Here is a 24,030-nt window from a genome sequence, read left to right on the forward strand (position 1 = left end):
TGTCCCTCTTAACAAGATAATCCTCTGACTGACATCCCTCACTCAGGAGTGATGATCTTGCTGCCTCTAATCTCCCAGATTCCTTTCCATCTACTTAATGGAAAGAAATGGCTTTCACTCCATCGGCCTGACAGACGCCATAAACGGCATTTGTCACCCCTGAAGTCAGGGCATCGATAACTTCTACAGGATGGCACTGGTAATAATCTCCTGGTAAAAAAAAAAAAAAAAAAAAAAAAGTCTTTTAAAATATGAGACAAATGTGGACCTCTACGTTGTCAGCAGCCTCGATCAAGGTTGATCCGTTGACTTTGGCAGCCCCTGATAGCGGGACGCTGCCTGCCGCGGACACATATGCCGACGTTCAGAGCCGATTGCTCTTCAAATGCCTCCCTCTGTATTCCGGGCGATAAAGTTGGCTCCACGATGTGCTTGCCACGCCTTAACCCTGAGCAGTTCTGACAGTCTCACTCTGCGAATCTGCCGCCACGGACGAATGAATGACTCCCCTCACGCCAGGGCGATCTACCATATTGTTTTCACTAATTCTCAAGAAGTAAGAAGAAGCAGTGACAAAGAGGACGTCGAAGCTTGAGCTGGGATAGTACGTCACACAGTTACGATCCACACTGGAGTCGTTTCTGAAGATTTTACTTTCATTTTCATTGTGTCGATGTGTCTGCCTGTGTAGGGGGGTGGACACATGAGGGACAAAGCCTGTGGAGGCCAAAAGAGGGCATCAGATCCTTTGGAGCTGGAGACACAGGGATTTGTGGGCTTCCTGACCTGGCCCTAAGAACTGGGCCTGCTAGAGAAATAAGTACTCGTAACCACTGATCTCCCCAGCCCCATCATTGCAATTGTTTGAATTTTTTTTATTTATTTATTTATTTATTTATTTATTTATTTTGAAGGTCTTCACTTTTTTATTATTCTTATGTACAAAGACTGGCATTGATCTGCTTTAGAGTCTTGAAAAATCCATTCAAGGTCGCTTAGTCCCACTTAATGAAGCCTCTGTCCTTCGCGTACTGACGGAAACACTGAGGACACGTGTTCAGCCTGTATTTCTGGATCGGATCATGGCCGTTTGAGCAGACACAGCAGGAGCAAGAACCCTGACCGAGCTTCCGCAGGTGACTCCAGTGGAGCTGCTGGTGACCCACGTTGCCTTACAGACGGCCATCGAGCAAAGAGGGGTTTTCTTCAGATGGTGTAAATCTTTTTTGATTTTAAAAACAGAGCCCAGGTGGTTCTTGAACCCGCTGCTCTCCTGCCGCAGTCTCCTGGGTGTGGAACTACACTGTGTACCACTACACTGAACTGGAAAGTCGTATCAATTGGAGAAACAACTTTTTTTAAACATTTATTTGTTTGAGTTTTGTGTGTGCACATATGTGGGGCTCGCAAGCCACAGTGCAAGCGTGGAGGTCAGAGGACAACCCTAGGGTGTGAATTCTCTCCTTCCACCGTGTGGCGGTCAGGGATAGAGCTCTCGTGTCCAGGCTTGAAGGCCGTGTTTCTGGCCCCCAGATGGATTTATAGGAGGGCTGGACCATTTTCTCTAGTCCACTCCAGGTTCCCGGCTTTCTAGATGTTTCCCCCAGTGGCTAATTCCACTTATAATTATCCAAGAAGAGACCTCTTTCCTCTGGACCAAAACTCCCGTGCAGAAGTTAGCATCTTCTGCTGAAGCGGCTTCACCTGTTTGTGCCTTCCATGAGTCATGGCTGAAGATGTAGATCCCATCTCCCATAGCATGCCCCTGTGAGCCCACATACAGGTATGCAGGGCACCGTTCCCTATGTTGGAGCCACACACTGGACATCCCAAACTGGTCAACCCTTTAAGAGTTTGTTCATTGAGATTTAAGGTTTCGTGAGTTCGCAAAGGTTCAGAACTAGAACAGACTGAGCAAAGCCTGCAATAGTTAATAAATAACTCCATGCAATAGTTTTCAAAATCCGCATACCCTCAACACACACAGACACATGCACGTGTACACACATGCACGCACACACATACACATGCACATGCATGTTCACATATATGCATGTGCGCACACACATGCACACCCACAAATATGTATGCACACATATGCACACACATGCACGTGTACACATACACATGCACATGTGTGTGCACAGTCATGTACAACATTTCCCCCAGTGTCCTGTTTCTTCCCACCTATCTAGCTCCAGCCAGTTCAGCTCCCACCTCTGGCTGCCCCTTCTGCCCAGGACTCCCCTGCCCTAAAGTTCCCTGAACTTACTCCTGCACCTGCTTCAGATCTTTAGTTGAAAGCCACTCTTTTCCTGGGGCCCAGCCTGACCGCTATATGCCACACTGCTACCTCACCCTATACTACACCCACACCCCTGAGCCCCTTACCCTGCTGTGTGATTCCCCCCAATATGTCAGTCATTTTCCCAACCATCTTGTGTCAACTGGAACCATAAAGTGCTAGATATTTGGCTGAACGTTACTCTGAGGATTAATGTGTCATGTGTCTCTGAGGACAGAGAAAGTAAAGGCAGCTGACCTCCTCAGTGTTGGAGAGACTCAACACTAGAGATCCAAAGATGCCGGAAGGCAGAGGAAAGGAAGAACATGCTCTCCCTCCCAGCTGTCTCCTCTGCACTAGGGCTGGGGACAAAAAGAATGCTTCTTGGACTGTCGGACTTAAGAAAAATGACAGCTGCGGCTCTGTCAGGTCTGCAGCTTCTTTGAAGACACAAGACTTCTCAGCCCTCACATCCGTGGCCCCCAGTTCTCTATGATCAGTACGTACATGTAATAGAAATGATATTTAGGAAGATGATCGATGACGTAGTGTGGGGAAAACTGAAAAACAGCATCAGAAAGTGACTGAGCTTGACTATTTCTATCACGCTTAGAAAAGTAAAATTGAGAGCTTTACAAAGCAAAATAGAAAGTCTGGAACCTGTTCCTGAGGAGGCTGATGCAGTCTGAGATGCTCTCTCTCCCAGAAGGAACACCCACAGCAGTCTTGAGAGCCAGGGAGCTTACGCAATCCACTGCACTTACAACTGCAGGCATTCTCACTGGAAGGAAGGCTGCAGCCAGAGCAGCAAACACAGAAGCAAAAGGAGATGCTAGGAGAAAAGCCTGCTGTCCTCAGCCTGGGTACTCAGCACTCTACAGAGCAGAAACCAGACGGTGTTTTTAAAAGACCCCACCATGTGACCACCTCTCAAGAAACTCAAACAAGTGCCGTGAGACTATGTGCTCTCTAGCAAGCAAAGCGCAGCTAGACTGAGGGAAAGGCTCTTCCATCAGAGCCACTGGTACTTTGTACCTACAGGGGACTTGCATGTGGTATTTTTGTTTTTTTTTTACCTACAGGGGACTTGCACGTAGTATTTTATAACTAGAGCTATTGAGGGCCAGCCTCAATTCACTCTCAGGGTTCAGAAAGAAATGGATAGCCAGTGTAAGGCTAAAGGGTCTGAGGGCAAAAAAACGAATCTCTCACTCCGTACTTCTTCATGCTAGTCTCTTTATTGTTCTCTTCTATTCTAAGTCTCCCGTCCTACTTTTAACTTCTCCTAGCTTCTTCTTTCTAGCTTCAAAACTCTCCTTGAAGCCTTGAAGCAATAAAGAAATTACAGGAGTTACCTCTCATTGGTCACAAGCACATTCCTAGAGCAAGTGATAAGGGGCTGAGCCATTTACCAAGGCAACACAAGGGTCCAAGTTTACAGGACTAAGACCATGACCAGAGGGCAGAGGGTACAGTGCCCAGTGACATAAGCTTTGAGATATGGGTCTTTTGTTAACACACTGACAAGCAAAGGATTGGCATATTTTTCTTAGTAACCTTAATTGGTCACCTACGCCTCTGACCTTGTGCATAACTGTAAAGTTTTAAACTTATGATCTATTTACAAAAAGCCTTTAGTCTAACTTGAACTTGCTCTGAGGTAAAAGTGAGCTAACTGTGTGCAGTTTGTGTTAGACTGTAGAGAAATTGTTATTTTTGATATTAGTCTGAGTAAAAAGGAACAAAGCAGGTTTTTAAGCAACCACAGTCTTCATGGGACAAACAGATCCAGTTATGAAACACGTCCCAGAATATAATCTTAAGTATCAAATTATACAGACAAATGAAAGTCATCTTCCTGACCACCCACGGATCTACGTGCCCATAAGACTGAGATGCAATCATGATGTTACATACACACATCACATGAGATGACACACTACACTGCAGTTATTAGGGAGACACCAACCTGCTTTAGCCAAAGTGAGCAACAGTTTTTAGAGTTGATGGCCCTGCAGGCCTTGTTTGGACAGGATTAACACCCATCAGAGAGTCACTCCTCTGGTGGGTTGACATTTGGACGCTAGTTGTCACCTGCTGTATCTCTCACAGCCCCTGACAATTTTCTATCTACAGGTGACTTGCATACGGTACATTATACTTACAGGGGACTTGCACACTAACAACAGTGCAGCTGACAGAGGAAAGGGTCACAGGGAGTAGGGCCAGCATTTGCAACCTATACCCTGAAGGAACACAGCAAACTGTGAGTAGTACCTGAGACTCCACCCACTGACTAGCATCTGTAACCAGACCATTGAAAGCTAGACCCAGAGGAGGGAGCAGGCAATGCAGCAGACAAACCCCGGAGGGAGACTCCTCAGAGCCCGGGAAGCAATGCTATCAGACCGCTTCCAATACCCTATTTTGCCACCCAGTTCCTCTCTCCTCCGCATCTATTCCTCCCTTACGTAACAGTCACTGTCAATCTAGCAGACCAGCTCAGTCTTCTTGTTTTTTTCTTTTTCTTCAATAAGTGGGATAACAAAGTGAGCAGACGGTTCTTCAAAGATAAAATACAAATGATTAATAAAGACATGAAAAAAAAATGTTCAACCACACTAGCCTCAGAGAAACGCAAGCTAAAACTTCTCAGAGATTCCAACTCGGCTCAGTCAGAAAGGCGGTATCAAGAAACCAATAATAACAAATGCTGGTGAGGACATGGATGTGTACAGAAGGAGCCTGATGGACCCCTGGTGGGGACGCAAACTGGCCCAGCCAGGATGGAAGGGCCTCAAAGCGCTGAAAATAGATCTACATCGTATGACCCAGGTATATGACATCAACGTACTTATCCAAAGGAGTTCAAGTAAACATAACCATAAAGACCAATGTCCACTGCAGCACTCAGTAAGTTACAGAACCGACCTAAGTAAGTGTATGCCAACAGAGATGCGCGTGTGTGTGTGTGTTTGTGTGTGTGTGTGTGTGAAATTTTCCAGCCACAAAGAGAATGAAATTATGCAAAACAAGAAAATGGATGCATTTTTAAGAATCATATTAAGCCAATTGGGTCAATTACAGTAAGACAAATAATATGTTTTTCTTCATTAGTTGCTCTCGGCTTTTAAATAGATACATGAAAGCATACATTTACATATATATGTGGAATTAAAACCGTTAAAGAGGACGGAGGGGTCAAGGGAAAGAAGGAGAGGAGAAAGGGAGGGGAGGGAGGCATAGAGGAATGTACTCAGCATACAATACGCACAAGTATGAAAGCTTGAGGAAAAATTGAATTGAACTGAATTTCAAAAAACAAGGTGAAAGTTAAACTACTCAATGATTTGTCGGTATCAGCTGGGCCGCTCTGTTCTACTTTACATGTAAAGGGCCAATGAATTTATACAAACAAGAAAAAACCCTAGGGGAAAGAAATACAAATGAGCTCCCGGCCCAGTTCAAGGCGAGCACACATCCAGCAGGAAACGCCCCACTAACACACTCACCACACAACTACAAAGGTGTTCTGACTGTGTAGCCGGCCTCACAGGCTGCCACAGTGGAGCAAGGAACAAAAGAGCACCAGGCAGCCTCTCCAGACGGCCCTGACTTCCAGAAGCTTCCCGGCTGGTTTACAGTCTGTTGTCTCTCAGATCTTCACACTTCTTTGGTTTCTCTGGTAATATCTTCCAGCAGCACTTATCAGCTCCACCCAGTGTCTTTCAGGCCAAGTCTTCTAAACACAAATCTAGACATGAAGTCTCCACCTCCATACCAGAATACTCTAGGGATATCACAATGAACAAAACAGACAAAACTGTCTCCCGGGAGGCTTGCAGTCTAAATGGTCCGTAGAGGAGCAAGAATAACGGGGGAAACACGTGCAGGACAGAATGCTTTTGAACCTCTTCTGTGGATACTGATTGCCTCCGGGTACATCTCAAGCCATTGCACCCAGGAGCCAAGAGACTTTTTGTATCAGTTGGCCACACGTACTCCACATTCCAGGCAAAACAAATGCTGCAGTCCCGTGTGCATTGCTGCAGTCCTGTGGTGTGCATTGCTGCAGTCCCGTGTGCATTGCTAGTCCCCCTTGCATTGCACAGTCCCGTGCGCGTAGCTTCACACATCGATGCCTGTCATGCTGTCCTTTCCACACAGGGTCCCGTCACCCTCCCACTTTGCCTTTGCTGGTCTTTCCTGCTCAATACCAAGACAAGGCTTCTCTGAGACAGACTCTGTCTCAGAGAAACCTTCATATCTTCTACTGGCCTTTTTGCTCTGAGCTGCATCCCGCCACTCACCCCTCATTCCGTCAGGATGCTCTCCCACTAGCTCTTCTGCCTCCCCCATCTCACCGGGCCTTCTTCATGGATACTTTTCACCTGGCTGATTGCAAGTACCCACTACCCTGGAAGGCCTCTAATATTTACAGTTCTGAGTGCCTAACCAATCACAGACTACCATGGAGGAAGAAACAGGGATGGGAGATGTTTTAACCTATCTTTGCTGCTGTCATAGAACATTTGAGACTCAATAGCTTCCAATGAACAGAATTTCATCTGAGTCCCTGCCACTGGAACTCATGAGTAAGCAGCTCTACTGCCCCTGACTCCAAACACTCAACTCCCATCTCCAGACCTGGCATACAAGTCCTCCACAGACCCAACCCAGTGACCAAGTCACTGGATCAACTGTAGATGGCCTCCCTAAAGGACTCCAAAAGCCACTCTGATCTGGACTCATTCCCCACAGAAGAGGTCACTTTTGACCATATGAGACTTTGGTTTAAGAAAACACAAGTAAATGAGAATGGGAGATAAAGAGGGATAAAGGCCCTCTGAGAACTGGGGAAAGCACACCCCAGAGAAGAAGCAAGGCAGCCAGTCAACTTCCTATAGTTCAAGCTGTGACTCCCTCACCCTATGCAAATCTGTAGTTGCTGGGGTGCTCAATAGAGGCCCACATAGAGGCTTGGAGGGGAAGGAAAAGGTTCCTGTGTACCTAGGAATGCTTGCCTGGCACCAGGGGGTGTCAGCCCATGGGTAGAGGCTCTTCTATTCACACAACAACGCAGCCTGCACCGGTCTGAGACCCCACAGGGATACCTGCAGGATTGAGATGATTGATGATAAACATTTACTCCTACCTACTTGGAACACCATGGTATGATGAGGTACATCTAGGTCTATGCTTGGTACCAACTCTGTCTCAGAGAAACCATAGCCATAGTTGATGAGCTGGGGAGGGCATTCCACAAACACTGGACTCCTTAATCCGCAGAGTAAACATCTCCTACCATCAACTCAAAGACTGGGCATCAGGTCTTTGCCTTCACTCAGACTAAAGTGACAGGCAGGGACCCTGAAGGCAGAATAATGTGACATCCCCACTCCCGATATGGTACCTTGTGCCTGCCCATTCCCATCCACAGGCATAAGAATCCCTCATTCCCATTACCCAGCCATCTCCCAGGGTGCGGGGGATAATATCCTCCTAGTGGCTGCTCCACAGGGACAGCATATAAGAACCATCCAAAGTGCAAGGGGATTGACCCTGCTCTGCAGCGTGCTTTTGGCTTAATAGGAACAGCTGGTCAGTGAAGTGTTTGCCAGCAATTTAACAAGGCTCAAGCAGCAAGAGGCGTCTGCCGATAAATCAAAAGGGAGCGTCTAGCTAAATGAGGTTTAATTTAAATTCCAATCTCGAACTCGGAGAAGAGCTTATTGTGTCTCCTGGTTGTATTAGCACCAGCAAGACCTCGCAACCTGGCATCCATGAGGACTGCCCCCCCCCCAAACCCAGCCTCCTCTCATCAGGCAGAGCCCACCCCAAAGAGTGAGCTATCAAAACCAGCCACCTTGGTGAGAGGAGCTGGAGAAGCCAAGAGACAAGATGCCATTTCTTTTCAAAAGAAATAAGAAAACAGAAGGCTCCGTGTGGACACTGTGAGCCGTTCAGGTCCCCAGCACACCCAAGGGTGCTGCAGAGGACTGGATGCTAGTGCTTGGGCCTAGGTGACCCCTCGAAAATGTCACTGCCCGCTGTGGTGACACCCTAAGAACACAAGATCTGCTTTCTTCACAGGAAACTGGACAGACTTCACCACCCACACACAAGCCAAAGGCTAAAATACAGCCTTCTTCCCAGGCTGCCCTGCCAACAGCTGGTATTTTCACATGCAAACCCTGATCTTGAATGGCTCTGCCACATTCTGCTTTTAAATCAGGGCTCCTGGACTGTCACCAGGGATGAGCCCGAGCTGACTCATCCCCAGGGCTGATAGCAAGGGGAGGCACAAGAAGTTGAGTTGCTATAGCTTCAGGTGAGTCCTCCAGCAAACTCTCTGTGTCTCCCTTCTCCCAGGTCTCATCTCATTGCGACCATCAGTAGCCTCTGTGTGGGCAAGGTCCCAAGAGTTAGCAGGTATCCCAGTTCTCAAGACCCACTGGGCAGGGAGACCAACTCAGAAAGTTGCCCATGAGGATGGTTGGGAGAGGTCCAATACCAGCTGACATCAACAGATCTTAGAGTTCACATTCCCTTAAGCACCAGCCAAGCCCCAGAATCCTGGCTGTGCAAGCTGGGAGAGAAGTCAGAGTGACTGACGCAGGCCTGCATCCTGACGGCAAATGACATCAGTGGCCTCCATGAGTAGTTCCCAAAAAACAAGAGGAAGACAGAATCTTTCCTCCAGAACCAAAGGACAGACAAACAGAAGCAAGCAATTGCAGCACAACGAGAGGACTCTGTGAGAGCCCCCAGGAGAGAGGATTCAGAGAAATGGGGAACACAAGGAATAATTGGGCCAGCATTCTGATAGTGGGAGTTGGCCCTGGCACCAGTGGAAGCTTAGACAGACACAGACACCAACACATAGCAAGTAAACCTAATTAGGTTACTCTCCCCACTTATTGTGTCTACACTAAGTGAACATGTACTCATGGGTTACAATGTTAGAAATAGAATCAATAATGAAAACCCAACATGAGGAAATTTTGGAAATAAAAAAAATAAGGAATTTTAACAAGAACTACAAAGGCAAGCTTTGCCAACAGAACACAAAAGATGAAAGAGAGAACTTGGATGTTGAAGGTATAATAGAAGAAATGGATACATCGGTCCAAAAAATGTTAAATCTAAAAAACTCTTGATACAAAACATCCAGGAAATCTGGTACACCATGAAATGATAAAACATAAGAAGAATAGTATAAAGGAAGGCATAGAAGAAGAAACTCAGTTCAAAGGCCCAAATAATGTTTTCAACAAAATCATGGAAGAAAAATTACCTAACCTAAAGAAGGAAATGTCTATCAAAGTACAAGAAGCATAGAGAACATCAAATAGGTTGGACCAGAAAAGAAAGTCTCATCACCACATACTAATCAAACAGAAGAAAGAATATAAGAAGCTGTAAGGGAAAAAGGCAGTAACATATAAAGGCAGACCTATACCTTGCTTCTCAGTGGACACTCTAAAAGCCAGAAAGCCTGGACCAATGAGCTGCAAGACTCTAAAAGAACACAGATACCAGTCCAGACTACTATACCCAGAAAAACTTTCAATTGCCATATATGGAGAAAATAAGATAGTCCATGATAAAATCAACTTTAAACAATATATCTACAAATCAGCCCTAAAGAAAATGCTAGAAGAAAAACTCCAACCTAAGGAGGTTAACTAGACACATGAAAACACAGGAAATAAATCATCTCACACCAGCAAAATAAAAAAAAGGGAAACACACAGAGAGAGAAAGAGAGAGAGAAATACACAAAGACAGCCACTACCACCACTGACAACAATGAAATAACAGAAGTCAATAATCATTGTTCATTTATGTCTCTCCATATCAATGGTCTCACTTCCCCAATATAAAGACACAGGCCAGCAAAATAGATGAGAAAATAGGATCCATCCTTCTGCTGTATCCAAGAAACACACCTCAATATCAAGGGTGGATATCACCTCAGGGTAAAGGGTTGAGAAAATATATTCTAAACAAATGAACCTAACAAGTGAGCTAATGTAGCCATTTTAATATCTAAAAAGTAAACTTTAAACCAAAATTAATACAAAGAGATAAGAAAGGATTCTATGTATTCACCAAAAGAAAATTCTATCAAGATGACATTCCAGTTCTTAACATCTATACTCCAAACACAAGAGCAGAGTTTGTGAAAGAAGCACTGCTACAGTTTAAATCACATATTGACTCTCACACTGTAACAGTGGGAGACTTCAATGCTCCATTCTCATCAAAGGACAGGCATCCACATAAAGAATAAACAGAGAAATACTGGGGCAAACAGACATTATAAACCAAATGGACCTAACATATTTACAGAGCATTTACCCAAGCACAAGAGAATATACCCTCTATTCTGCACCTCATGTTAGGTTCTTAAAAACTGACATCATATTCAGACACAAAGCAAGTCTCAGTAGATACAAGAAAACTGAAATAACTTCCTGCATCCTATCAACCTATCACAGATTAAAGCTGGATATTAACAATGACAGAAACAACAAAAAGTTTACAAACTCATGGAAACTGAACAACTCTTACCAAATGAAAAACTGGCTAAGATGGAAATAAGGAAATAAATTAAATATTTTCTAGGATTTAGTGATAATGAATGCACAGCATATCTAAACTTGTAGAACACAATGAAAACTGTGATAAGAGGAAAGTTCATAGTACTAAGTGCTTACATCAAAAAAAAATTTGGAGAGATCTCATACTATCAACTTAAACTTATCACATCTGAAAGCTCTAGAACAAAAAGAAGTAATCACACACAAGGTTGTTCTCTGCAAACTGACAGCAGGGCCCCATTAACAAGAACAACACCCACACAACTCATTGAACATGGAGAAGTCAAACTGGTGCCTGCATGGAGACCTTGCCTCATGTTCTAGCCTCTTTGGTGTGGGGAGGTACTCTGCAGGCTACTGACAAAGGAACACAGTCACCAATCTAGCCACAAAACCCTTGACCTACATCTGTTCTGCCTTCATAATTTTCTAGGACGATGGTGGCACAGAACTTGTGGGCATAGCACAGCATCTGATCTGACATAAGGGCACTGTATGAGAAGACGCTGTTTGGGTAGCCAAGAACCTGAGACTGGATATCCCAGAGGCCTAGGGTAAAACCAAACACTACTGGTCTAAAAAAAAAAAAAAAAAAAAAAAAATCAGTAAAATGACTCCTAATGATATTCTGCTATTCTCATAGGTGAGTGTCTTGTCCAGCTGTCATCAGAGAGGCTCCTTCAGCAGCAAATGAGACCCCATAGCCCGACATTAGGCAGAGAGAGTCCAAACGGGAGGGCTCCCTCAAATCCTTCCCCTAGAGCTCAGGGAACCCTGAAGTGGACACAGAAAGAGTGTGTGAGCCAGACGGGATGGAGGACACCAGGAGAACAAGGCTCTCTGAGTCAACCAACCAAGGTTTGTATGAATTCAGAGAGTAAGCAGCAAGCACAGGTCCGACATGGGTCTACACCAGGTCCTCTGTGTATTTGTTACAGCTTTTAGCTTAGTATTTTTAGGATTCCTGATGGTGAGAACAAGTCGTCTCTGACTCTTGCGCTGGCTCTTGGGACTCTTTTCCCTCCTGTTGGGCTGTCCTGTCCAACTTCAATATGACAGTTTTTGTTTCATCTTACTGTATTTTGTCATGTTTGATTTTATCTCTTAAAAGCCTGTTCTTTTCCAAAACACAGAAGGGGAGTAGGACTAGAGGGGAGGGGAGGTAGGGAGGAACTGAGAGGAGTCGAGCGAGGAGAAACTGTAATCAAGACATATTGCATGAGAAAATAATCTATTTTTAATGAAAGAAAAAAGTAAAAAAAAACAAAACATAAAAAAGCACATATTACAAAAAAAAATAGACATGCCAAAGTAGGCAGGGAAAAGCCCAGGAGGCCTGAATTCTAAACAAAGAACTACAAGCAGATAGGAAATGCTGAGCAGAAGAAATAAACTTCCCCAGGGAAGAGCACAGCAGTTGGTTGTCAATACCAAATGATTGCTCCTGAAAACACATACAAGTAACATCGTAACAGACTGAGCAAGTTATATTTAGGACTATATATATATATATATATATATATATATATATATATATACACACATATATATATATGCATTTAATAACAATAAAAAAGAGGCTATTAACTTAAAAGAGAGAAAGGAGAGGTATATGGGAGGGCTTGAAGGGAGGAAAGTCAGAAGGATGTAATTATAACGTCTTAATTAAAAGAAGCAAATAAAAATCATATGACATTCTAAAAATCATACTGACCTTGATACAGTATCATTGCTCCAACTATAGCCCTCATTCACATTCACAGCTTCAGAACATAGATGTATTCTGTAAACATCCTAACTGGATAAACAAATGTCCTCCTGCACCACAATAAGACCCCTATGGTCTTCCCTTCATCTCTAGCCCTTGGTGTCCACTGTTTATTACTTTAATTTTGTCATTGTTAAAATACCTTATACACTAAATCACAGTATGTTATCTTTTCAGGTTTCTTCTTTTACTTAGCCCAATACTCTCAAGATCATCCAAAAGATGTATGTACCAACAGTTGTTCTACCTGTTCTAACTGAATGTGATGTCGGACACCTGTAACCACAACACTCAGTAGGCAAACATTAAGAGAATCATGAGCTCTAGAATGGCCTAGACCACATGAACGTGGGCTGGGAAGAGGGCTCAATATGTAAAGGCTCCACAAGTCTGATGACTGACACACGAGGTCAGTTCACAGAACACACATTTTTACAAAGCCTGAGCAGTAGCCTGCATCTGTAATCTTGGCTATTCCTATGGAGAGATGAAAACAAGACAATCGCTGGGAAGCTTTGGGGCCAGGTAGCATGGAGTAGTCAGTATAGAAGCAGAAATAAGAAAGACCCTGACTCAACATGGCAGAACATGAAAACTGACCGCTAAAGGTTGTCTGTGAGCCTCCCAAAACATGCACCATGGCACATGTGTGTCTGCACTCATGTTCTGTCGTGCACATACACACACACACTAAAGATTTTAAAGAGTGAATCCATATATACACAACCTCTCTCTTCCTCTCTCTCTCTCCAAGGAATGGATGTACCAGAGTTTAACAATTTATTACTGAAGGATATCTGGATTGTTTTCAGTTTGTATTGTGAATAAATACTTAGTATTATGAATAACATTTCTGTAGGGCTATGAACATTTATGCTCAGGTTTTTATCTGGGAAGAAAGGTCGGGACTGTGATTGCTAACTCATATGGTAAGTATATGTACAACTTTCCAAGTAACTGTCTCTCTATGCAGAGCAGACTAACTTCAAACTCACAGAGATCCTTGCTATGGGGCAATGGTCTTGTAACCTGTAAAGATTTGTTACATTTATTTTAATAAAAACGCTGATTGGCCAGTAGCTAGGCAGGACAACCAGGCAGGAAGTAGAGGCCGGTGACAAGAACAGGAGAATTCTGGGAAGAGGAAAGAGTCAGTCTGCTGTGGGCACAGAGAAAGCCAGACACAGAGGAAGCAAGATGTGAATGCCTCACTAACAAAAGGTACCAAACCATGTGGCTAACATAGACAAGAATAATGAGCTACTTTAAGATGTAAGAATTAGTTAATTAGTTAATAAAAAGCCTGAGTTAATAGGCCAACCAGTTTATAATTAATGTAGACCTCTGTGTGTTTCTTTGGGACTGAATGGCTGCGGGGCCAGGTGGAACAGAAACCTCTGTCAACAGAGCCTCCTGCCTCTGCCTCCCAAGGGCTGGAATTAAAGTCAAATGTGCCACCACACAGCTCTAAGCTCCTAGATTTATTTTTAAATCAGTTTTCTCTTTCCATTTAGATCCACTACCCACTTTGAGTTCATTTTTATACAAAGCGTGAGCTATAGTTTTGTTTTGGCTTTGGCCGTAACATCCGTTAAAAAGATTTTCCTTTTCTTTTTTAAATTTTGCAACTTTACTTTTAAAAACCAGTTCTTTTCTGTTTCCTCAGGTCTACTTCTGAACTCTGCTCTGCTCCTCTGACCCATGTGTCCTTCCCTGTCACTGTGGGCACCCAGGAAGCCTTAAAATCATGTGGCACCATTGCTCCAACTTCACTTTCCCTTTTTATAGCTGTTTCAATTCCAGATCTTCTGTCTTACATAGACAATTTGGAATCATTGTATCTATGCCCAGCTGAGTTTTCCACAGGAGCTGCCCTGAACCTGCATGTCAACCTTGGAGGCCGCCGGCTCTTTGCCAGATAGCCAGACACTTCTCTTTAGCTCTTTGAGTCAGCATTTTGTGGTTTTCAGCAACTAATGCCATCTCCTAATGGTTTCTGTTCAAGCGATTATAAACAGAATTTCCATTTTCAGGTTGATGAGCTTTTTGTTGGGTTGACTTTGTAGTTTCTGCCTTAGTGTGGTTCACATTTTAGTTTTAAGAGCTCTTGCCTGGATTATACCTTGTGTGAATGAGGAAAATATTTTTTATTGGTGGTGGTATACCATTATTTTCATATAGATTCAATTTGGCAGTGTTTGATTGAGGATTTGGCATCTCCCCCTCTACCCCCCACTTGTCCATCCTTCTCCTGGTTGGTTATCAGAGTAGTGCTCCCCCCATGACATTAATAACGAAGTGCTCCCTTTCTACCTTCTGTAAGAGAAGATGTACTAGTGTGATTTCTTCCTTAAATGATCAGAGGAGACAGTCAGAAGCCTGAAGGTTTTTGTGCAGGAAGCCTTAGCTGTCAATCGCAGGACCTCAGCTGCTGCACAGCTGCTCCAACTTCTTCCCCTCCTTCATCTCTGCCGAGCGTGAGCAGTTTGTGGCTTTGGGGAACGGGTTCATTTCCTCAGAGTCTCCAGTTCTATTTGCACAGCATCACTTGTCCTTGCCCGTGTTATTTCAGAATTGGGACAATCTGTGTGTCACCCCCTTTTCTCATCCTGAATATTGGTAATTTGTGTCTTCTATCACCTTGGTCAGAGTTGCTAGAGATTATTCAATCTTACAGATCTTTTTCAAGAACAAGTTTGTGGCTTTCTGGATGCTCCTTGTTCTTGCCTTCAGTCTCACCAGTTTCTGCCCTGTTCTTATCTTCTTGTTGTTCATTTTCTCTTCATGTTATTGTCTGGAGGTGGCTGCTTAGATTGCTGACTGCAGGCCTTTCCGTCTTTCCATCATGAGCTCTCACTGCTGCTGAGTCCCTCTGAGCTCTGCATTGGCATATTGATCTGATCAGCTGACCAGTTTTACATTCATCTCACCCCATTCCATGTATTTTAAGCATCTCTTGAGACATGCAAAGGAAGATATTGGTTGCTGGATGGCTGCTCTGCAGTATTAACTAGAGTGTGCTAGCCGATGGTGTGGTTGGATGATGACTCTGCAGCATTGACTAGAGCATGCTGACCAATGGTATAGTTGAATTCTCTCATACTCCTCCCCCCACACCAGGGGAAGTCTTATCTGTAATTCTCACAGTTATTGATAGAACAATGATGTTATTGTTGCTGGGAGATTTATGTTAGTCTCTTTGGGAGGAGATGAGGTTTTGTCTGTTGGACTGGATTTAGTGGCTTTGAGAGGAATAGGATAAAATGTGCACGTGCGTGCAGAGGCCAAATGTCAAGGTCAAGCGTCCTTCCTCGGGAGCCTTTCCCTTGTTTTTTGAGACAGGGTCTTTCACTGAGCCTGGAACTCACTCACTCAGCTAAAGTGGCTGGCCAGTTAACCCCAAGCCTCCATCTGTCCCCACCTCCAGGTGCTGCAATTTTTTTTTAACCTAGGTCACATGGCAAGGACTTTACTAACTGAGCCACCTGTCCAGGACTAGTTTTCTGTTTGTTGAGATAGGATCTTGCTGTACAGTTCGGCCCTCCAGTCTTCCAAAACCCTCAGCTCAAAAAAGGAGCACATGGTTCGGATATTTGAAGCTGTGTGGTGTGTACAGTGGGAGAGGTACGTGTCGTGTGCTCACCATTAGGTAACGCCCTTCCTTTTTCTCTGGCAACTTCTCTGCACAGCAGTCTGTGCCGCTCCATGGAACACATCCCGTATTCCCTTTGATTCATTTGCAGCTTCCCCCCATGCTTTTACATTTTTAAAAAAAATCTTATATCATTACTTTCAAGTGATTATCCACAGGGAATATGAGGTAAGCCATGCCTTTTTTTTTAAATCCATTCTGTTAATCTTTGTTATTTTTTTTATCCATTGTGTTTAGACTTTACACTTAATGAGTTTATTAGCATTTTAAGATTTAAATCTGTTTTGGGAAAGGGGCCCTGGGCTGTCTTTAGAATAGAGCCATCCTCCTCAGGATGGATACCATGGAATTGTCTCCACATTTGCTTCAGAATATGCTGCAAAGCTCAGTGATCTATCTGTCCCCGGCCCTGGAAACTGCAAAGAGTGGCGCACACTCATGACACATAGGCATTTACTCGTCGCCTTCCTTCACGACTAATGCTACTATTTTCTCCATTATCACTTACTTTCCGGTTTAAAAATGTCCCATAGTAATTCTTCAAGCAGGTGTATGGACAACAATCTTAGTTTCCCTCCATTTGAGAATGTTCTGGTTTTTACTTTATCTTTGTTTCTAAGGGAAATTCGTGAGATATAGATAGAATTGGGGGCTCATGATTTTGTTCTTTCAACACTTGCAAAGCCCTTCTTCTTAGCCCCTTCAACTTCAGATAAATATTCTGCCCTTCCCACCATTCCTCAGCCCGTATGCTTCTCCGTGGTTGCCTGTGAGACATTCTGTCTTCAGCTTTCAGGAATTTGATTATGCGTGAGTATGGATAGTTTATCCTGATTATGTCTCTCTTGGCGTTTTGCTATAAAATAATCTTTTTGTACACTGTGAAGATGTGTCTCTCTCTGCCAAGGCACCTTCTGGTTGGTTTAATCAAGAGCTGAATGGCCAGTAGTTAGGCAAGAGAGGATAGGTGGGACTTCAGGGCAGAGAGAGGAACTCAGGATAAAAACCAAAGAGGTGAAGATTTGCCAGCTAGACACAGAGAAAGTTGATGTTCAGTATGGAGGGGAGGTAACGAACCACGTGGGAGAACACAGAGTAATATAAACGGGTTAATTTAAGTTATAAGGGCTAGTTAGAAACAGGCCCAAGCTAAATCCAAGTTTTCATAATTTCATAATTTTTCCATGTCATTCATTATTCAGGAGCTGGTGGTCCAAAGAAAGACCCTTTACAGTGTTTGAGCCTATATATTAATGTATTTCATCAAGTTTGGGGAGTCATGTGACATTATTTCTAACAGTGTTTGCTCAGCCTCTTATTAGTCCTCTTCTAGGACACTGATGGATTTTCTGTCTGTCACACTTCCACAGATCCTTGGGACTTGGTTTACAGAATATCTTTTCTTCCCTTGCTCAGACTGAATCATTTCTATTGACCTATGTCTTAGTTCACTAATTCTTTCCTTTGACAACTCACTCTGCAGTTGAATCTATTGCATGGGGTTTAGAATTCATTTTATTTTGATTTCTGTGTTGCTATTTAGTTTTCCTTTATATCATTTGAATGTTTTCCTGAGAATTTGCTTCAAGGGTGCTCATAATTGATTGTTGGGTCACTTTCATGATAGTTATAAACCCTTTAAAAATGTTCTGTTGTCCTTGTTCCTGTTCTTTCTATAAAATATTTGTCTTGAAACGTTGGAGCATCGTATCATGATCTGGCATCTACTTAAATATTCCACTTTCATGAAAAGTCAGTCTTCCAGGTTCAGAGCACAGATCTTCGGCTTCTTTTGTGGGCGTCTGTCTGATTTGCATTTCAAGGTCCTTCTCTTGCTCTTCTCCTCTACCTTCCTCGGATGTTGGGTATCTCTGCATACGCCATGGCCAGCGAGCAGAGTGTCAAGCCAGGGGAGACAAGAAGGAAATTCAATTCAATACGACTCCATCGCCAGTGTTGGTTCACACTTCGAGAGTCTGACACCAGGGAGTTTAGGCATTTGGAAAAAAAGTTTGCTGGTGATAATTAACTCAGTCCCCAAGTGCACAGCACAGCTTAAGACATGATTACATTGAAACACTTGTAAAGTACAAGTGATATCTTCCATCAAGATATTCAATAGGTTAACAAGGAAGCAAGATCAAGCAAGGTAAACAACACTCATGATAAGTGTGACCCGGCCATACAGGTAGCACAGAATTCAGCAAACTATCAACCATACCTGCTACCAGTCTCCTGGGTGAAAAGCAGCCTATCCATCTCTTCTTTGAAGAGACAGCCCTTTGTTTTCAACAATCCTGGCAGCACTTAGGGCTCAGTCTGAAGCTGGTGGGGTCTGATTTTGGTTCTCAAACCTATTGCTCCATTGATTGTGAAGATTTTCATTCATGAAGCGCTTGAGGCCTGCCCACAGTTCCATTAGCAGATGTTCTCAATCTCCTTATTCAAAGCCTACAAAATGGTCACAGTGACAACAGAGGATGGGTGTGTCTTCCTTGAGGGAAGATCTTCACATTTTATTTCTGTTGTTTTGACAAAGGCTCGCAGTTGTAGCTGATTGTCCATCACTGAGGAAGTCAAAGCAGAAAACCAAAGCAGCGGGCCACATAATGTTCACACTCGCAAGCAGGGAGAAAGGAGCACAGTGGCTCTGTCTCCAGGCTGACCCTCTCTTTATTCCCGTATGGTGAAGAAAGGGATGTTGACCATAAATAGTGTCACACAGTGGGCCTGAGTGATGTGGGAATCCCCTCTATGTGCTGTCATTGTCAGTGATGAAAAAAGAAACTGCCTTGGCCTTTTGATAGGGCAGAACTTAGGTAGGCAAGGAGGATAGAACTGAATGATGGGAGAAGGAAGGGTAGAGCCAGAGAGATGCCATGGATCCGCTGGAGACAGATGCTAGGAATTTTACCTGGTAAGCCACTGCCACGTGGCAATACACAGATTTATAGAAATGGGTTAAATTAATATAAAAGTTAGCTAATAAGACTCGGCGCCACCTGCAAGGTGGCTGCCATCTCCTTTGCGGCATCATGGCTGCCCTCCGGCCTCTGGTGAAGCCCAAGATCGTCAAAAAGAGGACCAAGAATTTCATCTGGCACCACTCAGATCAAGATGTCAAGATTAAGTGAAACTGGCAGAAACCCAGAGGTATTGACAACAGGGTGTGGAGAAGATTCAGGGCCAGATCCTGTTGCCCAACACTGGTTATGGGAGCAACAAGAAAACCAAGCACATGCTGCCTAGCAGCTTCCGGAAGTTTCTGGTCCACAGTGTCAAGGAGCTGGAGGTGCTGCTGATGTGCAACAAGTCTTACTGTGCTGAGATTGCTCACAGTGTTTCCTCCAAGAAACGAAAAGCCATCGTGGAAAAAGCAGCACAGCCGGCCATCAGAGTCACCAGTCCCAACGCCAGGCTACACAGCAAAGAGAATGAGTAGATGGCTTGCATGCACGTTTTATTTGTGTTTAAATAAAACCACAAAAACTGCCGACTTGGTAAAAAAAAAAAAAAAAAAGAGTTAGCTAATAAGAAACTAGAGCTAATGGGCCAAGGAGTGATTTAATTAATACAGTTTCTATGTGGTTATTTCGGGGCTAACCTAGCCAGGCGGCCAGAATGAACAAGCGGGCCTCTCCCTCCTGTTATACCTGAGTCTTCCGCCATTGGTAACAATCAAGACAATCCCCCCACAAGCCAGCCTGATCTACATAAATCCTCATCAAACTTCTTTTCCCAGGCGATTCCAGGTTACGTCCAGTTGTTACTTAAAGCCTGCCATCACATTGAGGAATGAGTTGTCCAGACACTTCAGCCATCTCCCCCACCACCACAGCACCCAGGGAGAAGGGTGTGGTCCAGGGTGGTCCTGGTGTAATATAGGAACTGGAGAGAGTTCTGTCCTGCACTACCCCCTTTCCCAAGGCCTCAGCTAGAGGAGTCATTTTGGGGAAGTCATTTTCAGCTGAGCCCATGGACATTTCCATTTTTGGGGGGCCTCTCTAGTACACAAGCCAGGATACACAGAAGGCAATCTCTCTCTCTCTCTCTCTCTCTCTCTCTCTCTCTCTCTCTCTCTCTCTCTCTCTCTCTCTCTTTCTCTCTCTCTCTCTCTCTCTCTCACACACACACACACACACACACACCTTTGGCTGCCCACTGTCTTTCCTCCATCGTACATAATTTTCTGGTAGGTAGTTTTTATGTATTTGTCCAGAATTTTCCACTGTCACTAGCAGAAGTAGTGGGCTGCCCTTATTCCATCTGTCTAGAATCATAAGTCCTGTTTTTAACGTTTCTACCAGTGAAGAGTCAAGGTAAACTCAGCCTTGCAAACAAGAGCTACCCTTGACCCATAGGACTGGGGTTTGGCAGCCTCCCCATCAGACAGCATACCCCATCTAAGAGCTATGCTTCAGGTGCCCAGACAGCAGCTTTTCCTCTATACTAAACATAGAAAGTTGGCCAGTTTTGTTTTTATTATTTTTATATCACGTCAGAGAAAAGTTAATTCTTTTTTGTCAGGCAACTAATGCGTTCGACGGATTTGAAGGATGGCTAGACAAAGCAATGAGCAAGCCCAGCGTCTCCTCACACTCAGAGGTCACATGAGAGACATTGGCAGCGTCCCACTTGCAAACCGAATGTCAGCAAGAAGCTGAGCAATGAGACATTTTTAGGATGAGCCTAGGCTCCAACTCACATGTGCACGGGGCCACACCTCCTCTAGGGAGAGGCTGTGTGATTGTTACAAGCCGCGTGCACACCTCCCAGCTCTTTGCTTGAGCAAGGACAGCTTGGCTTTGACTTGGAATACAGATGGGATCCAGCAACCCACTTCAGGCAGTAGCAACTGCAAATAAGCAAAAGCAGAGAGCAATGCAAGCCCCTGGGGGCCCTGGGGATCTGTAAGGAAGGCGGGGAGGGGTGTGAACCACCGTCTGTCACCGGGGTCTAATCATCACCTCAACATTAACCTGTTGGGGAAGCCTGGCAAAGATGCCCAGCCTTTGTGAGCATCAGGAATGCCACCTGCTAGGCAGCACTGGGGATGCCCCTCTTCTGAAAAGCACAAGTCCTTTTCCTGAGCAGCCGTGGCAAAGCCTGCCGAGGGAAACGCAAGGCTGAGCCAAGCGTCCTTGGCGAGCCACCCTACATGGTTTCTCTTCTTTCTTGGTGTTAAGTGAATTTACATTTCTGCCGCTTCTGTGTCTTGACAGCCAACATTTTCAGTGTGGTTTTGGTGTGGGAAACGATCATCCCACAATTGGCATGGTGAGATTCTTCCTTAGGCGAGGTATTTCCTTTGAGACTGAATTGCCATTTGTACTGTTTTGGAGACAACACATTGCCTGACTGCTCAGGAAACAACAAACGGCTTCAGAAATGTGAGAACCACTCTCAGGTCTTACAGAGAGAAAACACTGGAATCACAGAGCACAAGCAGGGAGTGTACACACACACACACCCCTCCCGCCTCCCTCCCATGCACACTTCGCTCAGGCACTGGCTTCAGGCTTGTCAGGCCCCAGGGGACCAACACCTGTTGGTCCTTCACCCTTGCCTTCCAAAAAGCCCCAGAGAGGCTTCCTGCTCTGGGGTCAGTCACTTTCAAGAAGAATGTAAACTCTGTGAGGAAAAAAAAAAAAGCCTGCTTTCTCTCTGAATAACTCCAGGGGTGTTTCATGCGCCTCACATTCTGGCATATTGACTTTCTCATTTGCATTCCCCATGGACTTGGGATGTGTTTCTGAGGAGAACAGTTGAAATAACCACTGGGTTTTAAATGTAGGCACACACATCTGTGACATGAAATGAATTCATTCTGTGGTGCTTTGTAACCATGTCCTTAGAGGTAAAGAGTTGAACTCTGGGTACTCAGGGGTTTTGTTTGTTTGTTTTAGCTCAAACCCCAACTCCAAGAGGCACCCCTGTGGTTCTGCTAACTTTCCCTGTGTCTCTCCAGAAAGTCGGGTTCCTTCCAAGACTGCGAACCTCAGATGAGTGTTGTGTGGGATTGGCCAACGCTACAGCCAGCCCTTCAAAGTGAGTTGGGCCTTGCCAGCCACTCCCTCTTCCTCGATGCCACTCCATACTGATGGGCTTTCCTTCAGTCACACCAATACCCCAGGCTGATTAAATCACTCGTGTGGAAGCTACCCGCCCCAGCCATGTGCCAACACAGGGTTCCTGAGAGTCATCGTGTGAGTGAGTAGATGGATGGGGTAATGGCCTGAGAGCTAAGACAGCTGGGCGGGTGAATTAATGGCAGATGGATGAGAGCAAAGCAGGATGGGTAGAGAGGTGGGTGGATGAATGGTTAGGTGAGTGTGTGGGGTGCACAGGAGATGAATGGCAGGGGGCAGGGTATGCTGCTCCCTGGCGCTTTGAAGCACCTTGCCGCCATCAGGGTCCAGTAGGAAAGCCCAGTTCCTCTTTGGCGCTGGCCTTGAACGATAGATGTAGAAGAAATGAGCTGGACTTGGAGCTCTCGCGCCCACTCTGACATCTGTGTCTCTCTCCTTGGCTCATACAAGAACATGGCCTCTCCTAGGAGAGGAAGGAACTCATTGGAAAAGGCCCTTGGCCAAACCCCAAGACATGGAGCTATTCCATTCCAAAGCCAAGACCACGCGGCTCCAACTGCCCTATTCTTTAAGTAAAAAGTGAGTCACTGAGAGAAAAAGGAAAACAAATCTGTCGTGCTGGCGCTTCGTCTCTCTCCCAGTGAACCCCAGCAGAAATGGGAACACCAGTGCTGAGAGCGGATGCCAAGCAGAGCCCCTCCGTTCCCAGCTGTCAGGCAGTGCAGCCAAGAGCCCCAGCCTGGCAGTGGGCAGGAGCGGGCTGGGCGCCAACATATGTTTCCTGGCTCTGAGCCTGAGGTCACTGGTTCTGGGCCCCAAAGGAGGGATGCAGTCAGGGAACTAGACTGCAGGAGTCAGGGTGCACCTGGGCGTAGAGTGGGTTCTGCAGGGACGAGACTACCTTTCTCCAGCTCCTTCAGTGACAATTCCATCACTGCCACAGAAAGGACACCCTTGGGAGAGGTACGGCACTCTCTAATTTTAAGTTCAGTCTTATTCCATGGTACTAAACCCTTTCTGCTTGTGGTCCATGCCTGCTGGTTTCTGGGGTGTGGGGAGGGCGGATATTATTCTGTTTGTATTTTAGTCTGAACGATGTGATATGGGGTAGAAAAACATTTCCCCCATTCTGACAATTCTCCAGGGAGTTCTGTGCATGTGTGCACATGTATGCTTACACACACAGGCCTAGGCTCGAACACACACACACACACACACACACACACACACAGTGCTTGAATCTCAGAGCAGGACAAAATCTTAATGAACCTGATTTGAGTTGTCATGCCCAGGGTACCCCCTTCGTTTATTTCTGAACTGTAAGCACTAACTGTGGGGTTAGGAAGACCGTTAGTCCTCAGACATTGTTCCTTTAAGCATCTATTGGCCGGTTGTTACCACTGTCTATGCCGGGAGACTTCTTCCTGCAGCTACTTCTATGAGTTATACATGCTGGGGCTGGAACGCAAGGGAAGAGGCTGCAGAGCTATCCCAAGGGGAGCCAGCCAGTCCTGTCCTCCAGGACACCAATGTTAAACAAGCCGTGCACTCTGAGAGTTTCCCTAGCCAGGGTGGGTTAGGCGGGAGGTTGACTGAATTCCCAAGCCAACCAATAAACTGGGTAAAGGCCT

The 24,030-nt window shown here is 45.0% G+C and overlaps 1 pseudogene; it reads left to right on the forward strand.

Annotated features, from left to right (window-relative positions):
* Positions 1-19,345: 19,345 nt before the first annotated feature.
* LOC130888216 (60S ribosomal protein L32-like) lies at positions 19,346-19,752 on the forward strand (annotated as a pseudogene).
* Positions 19,753-24,030: the final 4,278 nt, after the last annotated feature.

This window comes from Chionomys nivalis, chromosome 16 (assembly GCF_950005125.1).
Source record: "Chionomys nivalis chromosome 16, mChiNiv1.1, whole genome shotgun sequence".
Taxonomy (NCBI): domain Eukaryota; kingdom Metazoa; phylum Chordata; class Mammalia; order Rodentia; family Cricetidae; genus Chionomys; species Chionomys nivalis.